Consider the following 15,794-nt stretch of genomic DNA (forward strand, 5'->3'; position numbering starts at 1 on the left):
ATTTTTGTGATTTTTTTCTGAGCTATCGTTCACAAAAAAAAATTCAACTGTTTTGCATAATACAAAGCATCATTCGAACAAACTTTTTCTAATCTTTTCGTGGACAAATATTGAGAAATAAGTTGGTTTTACGAGGACGCATTTAAGAAATCATGATTTACGGTGTTCAACGTATCTCAGCGCAAAATTATCAGAAATCAAAAATCCAAGTAACAGCAAATGTTTTTCTACACCTCTACGTTTTTATTTGCTATTTTTTAAATTTTTGTAGCTGTAAAACCTCTCCAAAGTTGTATTACGAAAACGTTGGGGCTGGGTACTTTATATGTAGAAAGTTTGTGCGAAATTTGAAAGTAATTAAAGTAGTTTTCAAATGACGATGGACACAGACTTTTAAAATGTGCTTTCGAGAAAATGCATTTATAGTTAATTGTTTATAAAATCGAAGGAAACAATTTATTTTCCTGGCTCTTAGAGTTTAACACATTCTAAAAATCATATTTTTTCTATGCATTTTGTTATCATGAAACATTTCAAGAATGTTTTGTCAAATTTTCAGGTCAATCGAAGCAGAACTATTATTAAACTATTAAAAAGTTTTACTATAAGAAAAACATCGAAAAATTAAATGATTTTCAAAAATGTTAGACCCAATCCACCCCAATAGGCCGTCAAGCTGAAACACTGGATCTATCTGAATCAATCCTAATATTTTTTTTTGCGTTTTAAATGAGTGTTTAAATACAAAGCAATTGGCACCCTCTCATTCTGCTACTAACGACTGACGCAGAAGGCGCTTGATCCCAGTCGACGCCGTTCTATATACCAAATGTCAATAATAGACACACGGAAAGGCATGATATAAGAACTTGTAAGCACTTAGTAACCTTGCCTCTTGACGACCTTCGAAGGGTCGTATCTATTGTCATCTATTGAAGCAGGAAAAACGCAAAATAGCAAAGAATGAAAGAATGAAAGAATGAAAGAATGAAAGAATGAAAGAATGAAAGAATGAAAGAATGAAAGAATGAAAGAATGAAAGAATGAAAGAATGAAAGAATGAAAGAATGAAAGAATGAAAGAATGAAAGAATGAAAGAATGAAAGAATAAAAGAATGAAAGAATGAAAGAATGAAAGAATGAAAGAATGAAAGAATGAAAGAATGGAAGAATGAAAGAATGAGAGAATGAAAGAATGAAAGAATGAAAGAATGAAAGAATGAAAGAATGAAAGAATGAAAGAATGAAAGAATGAAAGAATGAAAGAATGAAAGAATGAAAGAATGAAAGAATGAAAGAATGAAAGAATGAAAGAATGAAAGAATGAAAGAATGAAAGAATGAAAGAATGAAAGAATGAAAGAATGAAAGAATGAAAGAATGAAAGAATGAAAGAATGAAAGAATGAAAGAATGAAAGAATGAAAGAATGAAAGAATGAAAGAATGAAAGAATGAAAGAATGAAAGAATGAAAGAGTGAAAGAATGAAAGAATGAAAGAATGAAAGAATGAAAGAATGAAAGAATGAAAGAATGAAAGAATGAAAGAATGAAAGAATGAAAGAATGAAAGAATGAAAGAATGAAAGAATGAAAGAATGAAAGAATGAAAGAATGAAAGAATGAAAGAATGAAAGAATGAAAGAATGAAAGAATGAAAGAATGAAAGAATGAAAGAATGAAAGAATGAAAGAATGAAAGAATGAAAGAATGAAAGAATGAAAGAATGAAAGAATGAAGGAATGAAAGAATGAAAGAATGAAAGAATGAAAGAATGAAAGAATGAAAGAATGAAAGAATGAAAGAATGAAAGAATGAAAGAATGAAAGAATGAAAGAATGAAAGAATGAAAGAATGAAAGAATGAAAGAATGAAAGAATGAAAGAATGAAAGAATGAAAGAATGAAAGAATGAAAGAATGAAAGAATGAAAGAATGAAAGAATGAAAGAATAAAAGAATGAAAGAATGAAAGAATGAAAGAATGAAAGAATGAAAGAATGAAAGAATGGAAGAATGAAAGAATGAGAGAATGAAAGAATGAAAGAATGAAAGAATGAAAGAATGAAAGAATGAAAGAATGAAAGAATGAAAGAATGAAAGAATGAAAGAATGAAAGAATGAAAGAATGAAAGAATGAAAGAATGAAAGAATGAAAGAATGAAAGAATGAAAGAATGAAAGAATGAAAGAATGAAAGAATGAAAGAATGAAAGAATGAAAGAATGAAAGAATGAAAGAATGAAAGAATGAAAGAATGAAAGAATGAAAGAATGAAAGAATGAAAGAATGAAAGAATGAAAGAATGAAAGAATGAAAGAATGAAAGAATGAAAGAATGAAAGAATGAAAGAATGAAAGAATGAAAGAATGAAAGAATGAAAGAATGAAAGAATGAAAGAATGAAAGAATGAAAGAATGAAAGAATGAAAGAATGAAAGAATGAAAGAATGAAAGAATGAAAGAATGAAAGAATGAAAGAATGAAAGAATGAAAGAATGAAAGAATGAAAGAATGAAAGAATGAAAGAATGAAAGAATGAAGGAATGAAAGAATGAAAGAATGAAAGAATGAAAGAATGAAAGAATGAAAGAATGAAAGAATGAAAGAATGAAAGAATGAAAGAATGAAAGAATGAAAGAATGAAAGAATGAAAGAATGAAAGAATGAAAGAATGAAAGAATGAAAGAATGAAAGAATGAAAGAATGAAAGAATGAAAGAATGAAAGAATGAAAGAATGAAAGAATGAAAGAATGAAAGAATGAAAGAATGAAAGAATGAAAGAATGAAAGAATGAAAGAATGAAAGAATGAAAGAATGAAAGAATGAAAGAATGAAAGAATGAAAGAATGAAAGAATGAAAGAATGAAAGAATGAAAGAATGAAAGAATGAAAGAATGAAAGAATGAAAGAATGAAAGAATGGAAGAATGAAAGAATGAAAGAATGAAAGAATGAAAGAATGAAAGAATGAAAGAATGAAAGAATGAAAGAATGAAAGAATGAAAGAATGAAAGAATGAAAGAATGAAAGAATGAAAGAATGAAAGAATGAAAGAATGAAAGAATGAAAGAATGAAAGAATGAAAGAATGAAAGAATGAAAGAATGAAAGAATGAAAGAATGAAAGAATGAAGGAATGAAAGAATGAAAGAATGAAAGAATGAAAGAATGAAAGAATGAAAGAATGAAAGAATGAAAGAATGAAAGAATGAAAGAATGAAAGAATGAAAGAATGAAAGAATGAAAGAATGAAAGAATGAAAGAATGAAAGAATGAAAGAATGAAAGAATGAAAGAATGAAAGAATGAAAGAATGAAAGAATGAAAGAATGAAAGAATGAAAGAATGAAAGAATGAAAGAATGAAAGAATGAAAGAATGAAAGAATGAAAGAATGAAGGAATGAAAGAATGAAAGAATGAAAGAATGAAAGAATGAAAGAATGAAAGAATGAAAGAATGAAAGAATGAAAGAATGAAAGAATGAAAGAATGAAAGAATGAAAGAATGAAAGAATGAAAGAATGAAAGAATGAAAGAATGAAAGAATGAAAGAATGAAAGAATGAAAGAATGAAAGAATGAAAGAATGAAAGAATGAAAGAATGAAAGAATGAAAGAATGAAAGAAAGAAAGAATGGAAGACTGAAAGAATGAAAGAATGAAAGAATGAAAGAATGAAAGAATGAAAGAATGAAAGAATGAAAGAATGAAAGAATGAAAGAATGAAAGAATGAAAGAATGAAAGAATGAAAGAATGAAAGAATGAAAGAATGAAAGAATGAAAGAATGAAAGAATGAAAGAATGAAAGAATGAAAGAATGAAAGAATGAAAGAATGAAAGAATGAAAGAATGAAAGAATGAAAGAATGAAAGAATGAAAGAATGAAAGAATGAAAGAATGAAAGAATGAAAGAATGAAAGAATGAAGGAATGAAAGAATGAAAGAATGAAAGAATGAAAGAATGAAAGAATGTAAGAATGAAAGAATGAAAGAATGAAAGAATGAAAGAATGAAAGAATGAAAGAATGAAAGAATGAAAGAATGAAAGAATGAAAGAATGAAAGAATGAAAGAATGAAAGAATGAAAGAATGAAAGAATGAAAGAATGAAAGAATGAAAGAATGAAAGAATGAAAGAATGAAAGAATGAAAGAATGAAAGAATGAAAGAATGAAAGAATGAAAGAATGGAAGAATGAAAGAATGAGAGAATGAAAGAATGAAAGAATGAAAGAATGAAAGAATGAAAGAATGAAAGAATGAAAGAATGAAAGAATGAAAGAATGAAAGAATGAAAGAATGAAAGAATGAAAGAATGAAAGAATGAAAGAATGAAAGAATGAAAGAATGAAAGAATGAAAGAATGAAAGAATGAAAGAATGAAAGAATGAAAGAATGAAAGAATGAAAGAATGAAAGAATGAAAGAATGAAAGAATGAAAGAATGAAAGAATGAAGGAATGAAAGAATGAAAGAATGAAAGAATGAAAGAATGAAAGAATGAAAGAATGAAAGAATGAAAGAATGAAAGAATTAAAGAATGAAAGAATGAAAGAATGAAAGAATGAAAGAATGAAAGAATGAAAGAATGAAAGAATGAAAGAATGAAAGAATGAAAGAATGAAAGAATGAAAGAATGAAAGAATGAAAGAATGAAAGAATGAAAGAATGAAAGAATGAAAGAATGAAAGAATGAAAGAATGAAAGAATGAAAGAATGAAAGAATGAAAGAATGAAAGAATGAAAGAATGAATAAATGAAAGAATGAAAGAATGAAAGAATGAAAGAATGAAAGAATGAAAGAATGAAAGAATGAAAGAATGAAAGAATGAAAGAATGAAAGAATGAAAGAATGAAAGAATGAATAAATGAAAGAATGAAAGAATGAAAGAATGAAAGAATGAAAGAATGAAAGAATGAAAGAATGAAAGAATGAAAGAATGAAAGAATGAAAGAATGAAAGAATGAATAATGAAGAATGAAAGAATGAAAGAATGAAAGAATGAAAGAATGAAAGAATGAAAGAATGAAAGAATGAAAGAATGAAAGAATGAAAGAATGAAAGAATGAAAGAATGAAAGAATGAAAGAGTGAAAGAATGAAAGAATGAAAGAATGAAAGAGTGAAAAAATGGAAGAGGCTTCCAAAATTGAAAAAATTTTGATGCCAAAAGTCTTAGAATAGCATGAAACGTGGAGATCTGGTGTCTTATTCAATTTATTTTTCAAATTCGACTCTCTGGGGCTCCGAAATTTCCGAAATAGATAATTTTTTTATGCCAAATGTCATGAAACGTAAAGATTTTATGATACTCGATTTTTTTTACTTTTAAATCTCGACTCTGGGACTTGTTTTGACATCAGAAAATATTATTCCATTTTGAGAAATCTCAAAATATAAGTCCCAGAAAGTCGGGTTTAAAATAATCGAGATGACACTAGATATCGACGTTTCAGACAATTCTGATGCCAAAATTTTCCATTTTGGAAATCTCAAAAAGTCACAGAAAGTCGATTTAAAAATAAGAAAAATTATCAAGGTAACACTAAACCTCGACGTTTCAAGCAATTCTAAGATTTTTGGCATCAAAAAAAATGTTCAATTTCGGAAAATTCATGAAAGTTGAAATTAGAGATGAGTATGAAATATTGACACTCTAATATATAGGATTTTCCAAAGGATATGGGACAGTTATGCGTATAACGGCAGTTTATTGTCGAACATTATTGTTTGCATGTCTCTCAAAGCTAAAATCGGATAAATGCAGTGACTAGTGATGAAGTACAGTCGAACTGTACGGTACAGATGAGGTAATTTGAAAACAGTTTTATCGCATTTATTTTATAAATTTGATTTTTTTTTTTGAACTTAAGTGAATTACTAGATACTGAATGTGAGAATGTATACAGGCGAAGGAAAAACAGAAATTGCTAACCTTTCAGCTTGAAATTCTTAATATCGTTGATATAATAACAATAACATATAAGAACAGCAACGGTCCGATTTTACTGCCTTGAAGTACTCTTACGCCAATAGAGCGCCATCCTATCAATATATTAAGACCTCCTAATACATTTACATCTTGATATGAAATAAAATAATTTTGGTAAAATAACTTTTTCTGGTTCTGGTGCTCAGTAAATTTTCGTAATATAATTTCTTGTTTGATCTTCCATGATGTAACATGGTTTGTTTTTTTCGCATTTGAAAACCCAAGACTCCAACGTATTCAACATAGTCAAAGCAATGAACCAAATTCGCACGGGTCCATTCGGCCAACCGAGAAGATTCGGCTCCCATTTACAAATTGTTCCCGTGCAGCGAAAGCGAACTGAGAAAAATCGGTTGCACCGTCAAAAGTGCAAACAGAATTTTTCTTGTTTATTTTCCGCACAAATAAATTCCACATTACGTTTTCCGGTCGCTGGTAATCCCTGGCAGCATGTTGATAAATATTTCTTATTTACGTACACAGTGAAGCAAACGAACGAGCGAATGTACGAACGATGTGATGTCGTAATGATTTCCAACATCCATATTCGCCTACTTCGATGCTGGAAGAGTAAATGTAGGCAGCACGCATGGCACTTTCATGGCAAACGGTGACAGTGGCCCGTGGCCTAGACCAGTCTGACGAAGGTATCGAGCGTGTGCACTCTGGATCCAGCCAACCTGGCTGAATGTTTGTAGAGCTTTTGGTGTCTACAGGGGGGGGGGGTGGTAGGATAAACAAATTGGCATCCAAAAAGCTTGCAAACGAAAGCAAGGGTGCAATTTTGGGTACAATCAGCTTCATCGATAATGGCCTTGTTCTACCTGCTGCATGATTTGCTACCGGTGAATGCAATGTTGATTTTTCGGGGGTGGCAGCGACGGTGGCGGGTGCTGATTGATGACAGTTTTTGTGTTCCCCGCTTACTGCGATCAATGCTCAATAAAAGCCGACAAAATGGTATAATAATAACCGTGACAGAAGTGGAGCTCGGCGGGCATTACGATGGAAGAGCTGCATCGATGGTGACCGGAAATCACGGACTGGACGGCGTTCAAATATATAGCGGACATAAAACCGGAAGTCTCGCACCGTGTACCGTTCGGAACGATTCGACGCCGTGAGAAATATCCCGATTCATACATATAAACATTATCTTAAGTGTCCGTCGTAAATTAAGTTTTATGCTTCTTTCGAGTGAGTGGAACCATTCCTGGACAGAAGAAGAAAGTGAACAAAAAAAAATTGCTGCCACAGAGAACAGTCTGTGTACTTTATTCACTACATCAACTGTTTGGCGCAGCGCTGGTCTTGTTGTTCATCTCAACGAACAAACTTCTACTCCATTAGATTAAATTTATTTTCTGTCAAAATAATGTTATCTTTCTCTCTCTCTCTCTATCCCACTGAGTCTTGGTGTCTGTGTCTATCTCATCTTTCGATGCTAGCCCGGTGCCCGGTTTCTATGATGGTTGTTTGAAGGATACACTTTTTGTTTTGTTATACTTCGTTCGATGTAAGCTATTCTGATCCTCGAATCCTGGAATGACGGAACGACTACAACCATTGCGTGCAGAGTGGATGAGTGGTGAAGGGAACCGGGCCAAATATTGTGTAACAAGTATTAAACGAAAATATTTGCCTAGGATAAGAGACTGGCCCGGAATAGCATGCCGGGTGCTATACATTCCGGCCAGTCACGGAAAGTACATTTACTTTGCAGATGAAGTTTGCTTCCTAATTAATTTTCTACAAACTTTTTCGAATATTCGTCACGGATAGTTCGTTGTTGTTTCCGCTGCGTGTAGAATCTTCTTATGTCGTTTTCGTTTTTAAATTGCACTACACCGGTGTAGCGAAAGCTGCACTGAAACCGTTCGTTTTTGCCAATTGCACTACACCAGTGCTACACTTTTTCTGCACCGATACCACTGGTGTAGCACTCATCAAAAGTTTGGTGTAGCTCTGTGCAATGGATTCGTTTATTGTAGTCAATGGTTACTGTTTATGTTTTCGTCATTTTTGTTCGTTTATTCATGCCTCAGTGTAGCACTGCACCGGTGTAGTGCAAATTAAAAACGAAAACGCCATTAGATAACGTTCGTTTGCTGTCATTCTGTACTCTGATCATCAGTTTCACCAAAGCACAGCAACGCAGTAGGCGGTGCATTTTGCTAGCTTGGCCGTTGTCGGAATCTGTCACTTGAAAGCCCATTTAATTGCATTTAGTCGATAGCACAAATTTATCAACATCGAACAGAACCGGCTGGAAAGTATTCATAATTTAACCTGGAAACCACAGGAGCATAGCGTCTTGGTTTCTTGTAAGTGTAAGATAAATAATTTCTGTTCGTTGCTCTGCCAGCAAAAGCAGAAGGCCAAGGATCACTGACGTCTACTGGAGTCACTTCCGTCAGCTCGAAGACGGAGATGATGACGGAGCTCTCTTTTTATAAGACTAGAAAAAAGAGTTCAAAAGGGTTCGCGCACCGGGTCGCGTCTGGTGGCGAACACTCATTTCCGGCTGTTTGAAGAAGACATTTTCATTTAATTTAGATTGCAGAGAAACTCAACTTCACTAGTTTCACTATCAACTATCGTCATCATCATCATCATCGTCATCTTCTTCTACGGTCGTAGTCAGTCACAGTACAAGTCGGTTGCATAACGGTTCATCAATCACAAAGTGACCGACTTCCCGGGGGTGTGACGATGGACTGACGAGGTTACGAGGTACTTGAAATGTTAAACACAGGGTGGCGCTGTGCAGCAGACGGTGGTTGATTGATGCAGCTGGTAGTAAACAATTTTTATAACTGATGCAAAGCGGTATTGTTGATAAACATGTTTCCAATCAATTAGATATTATTAGATTCATTTGTTTCATGTCTTACAAAGATATGTGAAAATTATGATTTTTCATAATCCTTCACATTTTATCCTTCAATAAGAATAGAATATCTCTCTTGTTCTATTGAACGTAACCTTTGTGACTGGAAGCCCGAGTAAAGTGAAGCATCAGAAGGAGAATAAATTCAACATTACCGTAACTAATTATCCATCGGGTTTCGATTTGATTTCAAGCTTATTTAGAAGGGGTACTTCAGCGAAGTACTCAAAAAACTTAAAAAAATGAACTGCAAATTCAAAATTACCGTAACTAATAAGCATTATCATCGGCAATAGGTGCTTCGCTAAGTTCATGTTCATATGAATTTTAGATCCGGATTCTGATCAACAATCTCAATTGATGGTATTAAATTTTAAAACTGAACTCTGAAACTGAATTTGGGAATTGGAAATCACTATCAGAACTAATTTCCATGATATGCTAGAACTAAATTTGGAACTAGAATACTGGATTTTGGAACTGAATTCCGCTTCTTAATCCTGGTTCGAAAATCCCTTTCAGAATTAAGTTTCAGAACTAAACTTAGAGTCTGGCTGCTGAAAATCCAGTTCAGAATAAACTGGATTCTTGGTTGGGATTCCGAACCTGAACTTTGCAATCGATTTTCTGAGCCCAGGTTCCGAATTTAGTTCTCGTATTCCGTTCTTTTTCCTGAATCTTGGTTCAGAATTTTGGTTCTAGTGTAGATGAATAAATGACAGCACGAAATACTCAACAGTTGTAAACATCGGATAAATTCTACCAATTGGTTCTTTTTAGAACCATTAAAATACTCCTAAAGAACTATGCGAATTTTTCGTCCGATTTTGACTTATTATCTAGAAAAAAAACAAACTAAAGACTGTGCCAGAAAGTATGGACGCAACCAAAAACCGCTGGTTCAGAATCTGTCAATTTTTATGACTGCGTCCTGTTGTTTACACTCTTCTCTAACCACTTGTGCAGTTGTTTATTCGTTTTCATTATTTTCTTTCGAAATGACTGGACTTTCAGCAGAACAACGTCAAAAAATTGTGTACAAATGGTGCACAGAACGCGGACTGTCACTGAGAAAGATAGAAAAAATGGAAGGAGTAAGAGAAAAAGCCGTGCGAAATGTAATCAGGAAGTTCGATGAGGATAACACCTTTGAGGATAAACCGAAAACGGGTCGAAAAAAGGTCCTGCTAACCCTCAGTTGGATAAACGTATACTGAAGGCGTTCGAGCAAAAGAAGGAGGTTTCGGTTCGGGATGTGACCAAAAAAGTGGGCACTTCGAAGTCAAATGTTCTTCGTGCACGTTTGATTCTTCAAACCTATAAGAAGCAGAAACAACCAAAATGTAGTCCGAAACAAGAAGCATCGATCAGGCCAAGGGTTCGAAAGCTGTACAATACGATTCTTGCTGGAAATTTGAACTGCATAATCATGGACGACGAAACCTACCTGAAACTCGATTACAAATCCTTACCGGGACCACAATATTATACGGTGCGAGAAGGGCAAGTGTTAAACCAGTCCGAGACATCGATTGAAGTCGAAAAATCAGACCATAACTCCCGCATCCTAGTTTTAACTGTACTCGTTCAAACGTTAGCATCAAATAAAGAGCAATAAAAACACTGAATTTTTTCGTTAAGATTTGTTCGGTCGCTTACGATCCTTTACTGTGTACATTCTAATACCATAAAGAAGATTCCCAAAGGGAGTAACGAAGCACATCGAGAAGGATCGTTCCGAAATCCGCCCGAGTATATGAAACTATATTGAAATTTACATTTGTTTTACATACCATTAAGATTGTTGCCAATCATGTCATCATTTATGATCCAGCGCCGTTCACGACCCTGCATGCAACCGAACATCTTTCTTAATTCGCCTAAGCGACGTGTTCAGCTCAATCACTTTGGCAACACGATTTTTCTTTGCGCGTTGTTCTTATGAACAACCAAAATCTCTCATTAATATTCATGAGCAAACACTTTGATTTGAGCGCGATATTCTCGCGTGTTGTTGTTGATGTTGTTTTTTTTTGCAAACGGTCATAATCTCTTGTTCTCGTACCCTGAAACCACTCCGTTCGCCATTGTTTATCAACCGAAACCACTATGCGAGATAATACTGATCGAGCTCAATTTGTTGCCACCCACGACGGGTTACTGTGTTTTTATGTTCGTTGTTTATAACACGATTCCATGGAAACCAATATTTTAGAGGTAAAGTTTTTGCTCACAGCTCTTCGATAGCGAATGAAGACAAACACTTTGCCCCGAGCGCGCTCTAAGAGTTGCCCTTGCTTTTACTCCAGACCAAGTGTCTCCATTAGCGGCTATCGATTCTGTGGAAACGCGCGGTGTTTTGTTCGCTATGTTCGCAAACCAAACCATGAATCAAATATGTGTCACTGCCCGCTCAATTCGCATCCAGCAGTTTTCCAGCTCCGATTGACCTGAATAACAAATCAACCTATATTTGCAATAGAAGCTATCCATTCTCATAAACACGTTGACACATTACCCCGTCCGTGCCTTTGGGCGCAATCTGTACCGAACGACCATAAGCAGCAGGCCGTGATTTAATGCGTTTCGTGCAGATTTATTGGGCTGCTTCTTTCCTTGCTGCCGTGAATCAGAATTCCATGGCGGGCACCATGGCGACAGTGAATGTAAATAATTGTCGCTTAGTTCGTTTGCATTTGTTCGCTTGCTGTTTTTTTTCTTTGCTTGAGATAACACTAGATCTCGACGTTTCATACAATTTTAGGGCATTTGGAATCAACCTTTTTTTTTTGACGCGATGTCAAAGTCTTGCTATGGGCTGCCATCTCAAAACTCGCTCTGTGGAAGAATGGATAGAACTTAATCGTGAATATCTTGAGTTGTACTGAACGCAACAACCTAATTCTTTCTCCATTCCACATCGGAAATATGATCAACAATTTATGATTCAATTCTCAACAGTTTAAGATAACCATAAAAAACTCAAAAACGAAGTGAAGAGCAACAGCAGCTACATCAGACTTTATGTGTGATGTTAAGCAGAGGTGGAAATAAGCCCATTTTGTGCACGAAAATGTGAATTCCGATTGTGAATAAAAAAAACGAACACCGTGAATTAAAAAGATGGGCAACAAAACTAAAATTTAAATTTTTTTCTTAATTGTGGAAACTGTATAATACACAGAGTAGCAACAGACCACGCTCTTTTTATTGCGCTTAGACAAATTTGTTCTCTTTCTTATATCGTTTTTGCTGGATGTCAAACCTAACCCAGCTTCCACCCTAATTGCTGTCAAACCGATTGATCAGAAAAACTTCCCCAAATAAATTAAAACTGGCTTATAAATGATCACGAATATATTAAAAAAATATGTTGAGTTTGAATTTTCTGCTCATTTGATGGATCTACGAATAATTTAGGTATTATTTTTTTAGCGAAATTTTCATTTCGCAAAAGAGTAAATCTATGTTTAATTTCTTTTTGTAAATCCTTAACTATGTTTTTCATAGCAGGATCACGAGAACGTTGATATTGTCGTCGACGAACATTCTTCAACCGAATGAGCAGTTGAAGATTGCCATCGATGATAAGAGAATTTAATTTAGTTTGAGCTTTGGGAACTGAAAGATTTCTAGCTTCGATAATGTAATGATTCAAATTATCAATTGCTGTGTCGATGTCCGCAGAATTTTCTAAAATAGTTTCATGATCCACATGATTTTCAATGTGAGATCTGTAATCCAACCAATTAGCTCTATGATAGTTGAAAATAGAACTAATTGGATTAATTATAGCTTCGTTGGAAAGTCTGAATGTTACAGGAAGGTGATCTGAGTCAAAATCAGCATGAGTAATCGGTTCACTACAAATGTGACTTTGATCTGTTAGAACCAGATCAATTGTAGACGGGTTTTTCACGGAAGAGAAACAAGTAGGATTACTGGGATGAAGAACTGTGAAGTAACCAGCTGAGAGTTGATTATGAAGTATTTTACCATTACTGTTATTTTGCCTACAATTCCACTGGACATGCTTAGCATTTAAGTCCCCTATTACGAAAAATTTCGATCGATATCTTGTAAGTTTTTGCAAATCGCCTTTAAAGAAATTTAATTGTTCGCCGGTGCATTGGAATGGCAAATATGCTCCAGCGATGAAATAAATTCCATGAATGGTTTCAACTTCGATTCCCAAGCTTTCAATAACTTTAGTATTGAAAGAAGGTAAAATTCGATGTTTAATTTGCCGTTGGACAAAAATGGCAACTCCACCACCAATTCCAGTAAACCTGTCAAATCGATGAACCACATAATGTGGATTACTTTTCAATTTTACATTTGGTTTAAGAAAAGTTTCTGTCACAATGGCAATATGAATTTTGTGAACTTTGAGAAAATTATAAAATTCATCTTCACTCGATTTCAAAGATCGAGCATTCCAATTTAAAATATTCAAATAATTATTTAACATCACTGTTAAATTTTAAATTCATTATAATATTATTTGCAAATTTCCATCCGATTTGAAATGCTTCAAAAAGTGATGAAGTCGAATTCATTTGGATGATCATTTGAAAAAGTTGATCTTGTAGGTAGATCATTTTATTTTCAGTTATATCGCCTAAATCGACTTCATTTAAAGAAGCGAATGGCATTGAAGAAATATTTGTAGGTAGACTGCCATTAGAAGAAGATGATTTGGCCGGTCTACCTATTAATAAATTGTTTTCGTTAGAAGAAGAACTGCAAGGCGGTCCTGTGTTTTGATTATTTACATTAGAAGAAATAGGAGATAGATTTCTACCTAATATACCAGCATAACTGACATTAGAAGAAGATGATGACGAGGTCGATCTACCTGTCAATAAATTGTTTTCGTTAGAAGACGAATTGGCAGGTGCCTTAGAAGAATTTTCAGGTATATTCTGTAAATTTAAGGTCGTTGATTTGACTTGTTGTCTAAGCGAACGAGCGTTTAAAATTTTTTCCCTGACAGGACATTTCAAATAATTGGATTTATGATTTCCATTGCAATTTGAACATGAAAATTTATCAGTGGTTTCATTCATTGGACAAACGTCTTTCGAATGCGATTTACCACAATTCAAACACCGTATATCCATATGACAATTTTTGGTTCCATGACCGAAGCCTTGGCAACGACGACATTGCGTTAAGTTTGCAATACGATTATGCCGTTTATAATGTTCCCAATGAATTTTAATGTGGGAAATGAAACGTACTTTTTCTAAAGTTTTCAAATTGTTTACATCACTTCGATTGAAGTGTATTAGGTAAAGTTCATGGGAAATTCCAGAGCGTGGTTTAGAAGTACCATTCGCTCTTTTTTTCATAAGTAGTACTTGGGAAGGGGCAAAACCAAGCAATTCTTTGATTTCATTTTTAATTTCATCAATACTTTGATCATTTGATAAGCCTTTCAAGACAGCCTTGAAGGGTCTGTCTGATTTTATATCATATGAATAAAATTTATGAAGTTTTTCGGACAAATATCGAATAAGACGTTCGTAATCTTCCAATCCATCCACCAAGACTCGACATTCTCCTCTTCGTCCGATTTGAAATGAGACTTTTACTTCCGGGAGAAAAGTAGAAAGCTCAGTACGGAATGCTTTGAAGTCGGAAATCATCACCGTCACTGGTGGCATAGATTGATGTTTCTTCCCAGAACGACAAGCGTCCATTTTGGGAATTTTTGAAGAATTTTCTTCTATGTCGCTACAATCGGATTCAGGAAGAATCTCGTAAATATTGTTAGAGGGCATAGGATCAACGGAAGGGAAATCCGTCCGTTGTCTTTTATTTTTACATTCAGATTCTATAAGATCGTGAATGTTATTAGAAAAATGTTGAATAACGGATTGTGATTTATTCCGTATTGAATTATTTTTAGCCTTAGGCTTGTTGCCTTTCCGGTTGGACGCAGGCATTTTTGAAATTAATGAAATTTTAAATTAAATTAACTAGGCTAAATTAGTCTTCGATTAGACTCCTAGCTAGCCTTAAAAAAGGCTGATTAATTTCTTAGTCACTCTAATATCACTCTTTGTATCACTTAGTCACTCTAATATCACTCTTTGTATCACTTAGTCACTTAGTTAGTGATTCAGGTAGCCTTGAAAAAGACTGAATCCTTGAATCAATGAAACTCTAGGTAGCCAGAAAAAAATTCCAGGAGCCAAGAGCTATACGCGTGCGGTGCGAACGACTGTTCAACACCGACTGAAAAGTATATCGTTATTTCATTGTATTGAATATTCATTCGCCACATCTTTAGTCTTCACTTACAACGAACTATTACATCTGATATCATACAACATGTTCAGTGCACAACGCGTAAATTTCGTCACGAGACGCCACTGGCTTTGAGTATTGTGGAAGAAAAAAAATGAGCAAGATCAGACATGAGTACCGGATGATTTACGTCTAAAATCGTTGATCCCGATGAGGGGTGTGAAAACCAATGGCAACAGTGGTGTAATGATACCTTTCTCATATCTCACATATTCTCATATATAAATGTGCGGTATTCCTCAAAATAATTTACTTCTATTCTTAAAAAAAGGTTCTTAAAGGTTTTTCCATAAACTAGTATAACCTACAGAGTGAAACAGTACTCAGGTCGGTTAGACAATTTTCGAGGAACCAAACCGGAATCGGAAGTTGGTTCGAGAAAAGTGGCTTCCATTTGTCAGTCTTTGGCTACAATCTTCGGCCATTCATACAAAAGACAAGAACAAGGAAAGCCAAATTAATGTTTGGCCGTCTACTGACAATGACTACCGATTGGAATAGTTTCGAGGTAAGTAAGGAAATTTATTTACGTGTTTTGTTTCGCCGCTTCAAATGACAGTATACAATTTTTAACACACTTCACCATAGAATTCCGGAACCGGAAGT

This window comes from Malaya genurostris, chromosome 1 (assembly GCF_030247185.1).
Source record: "Malaya genurostris strain Urasoe2022 chromosome 1, Malgen_1.1, whole genome shotgun sequence".
Classification (NCBI taxonomy): Eukaryota; Metazoa; Arthropoda; class Insecta; order Diptera; family Culicidae; genus Malaya; species Malaya genurostris.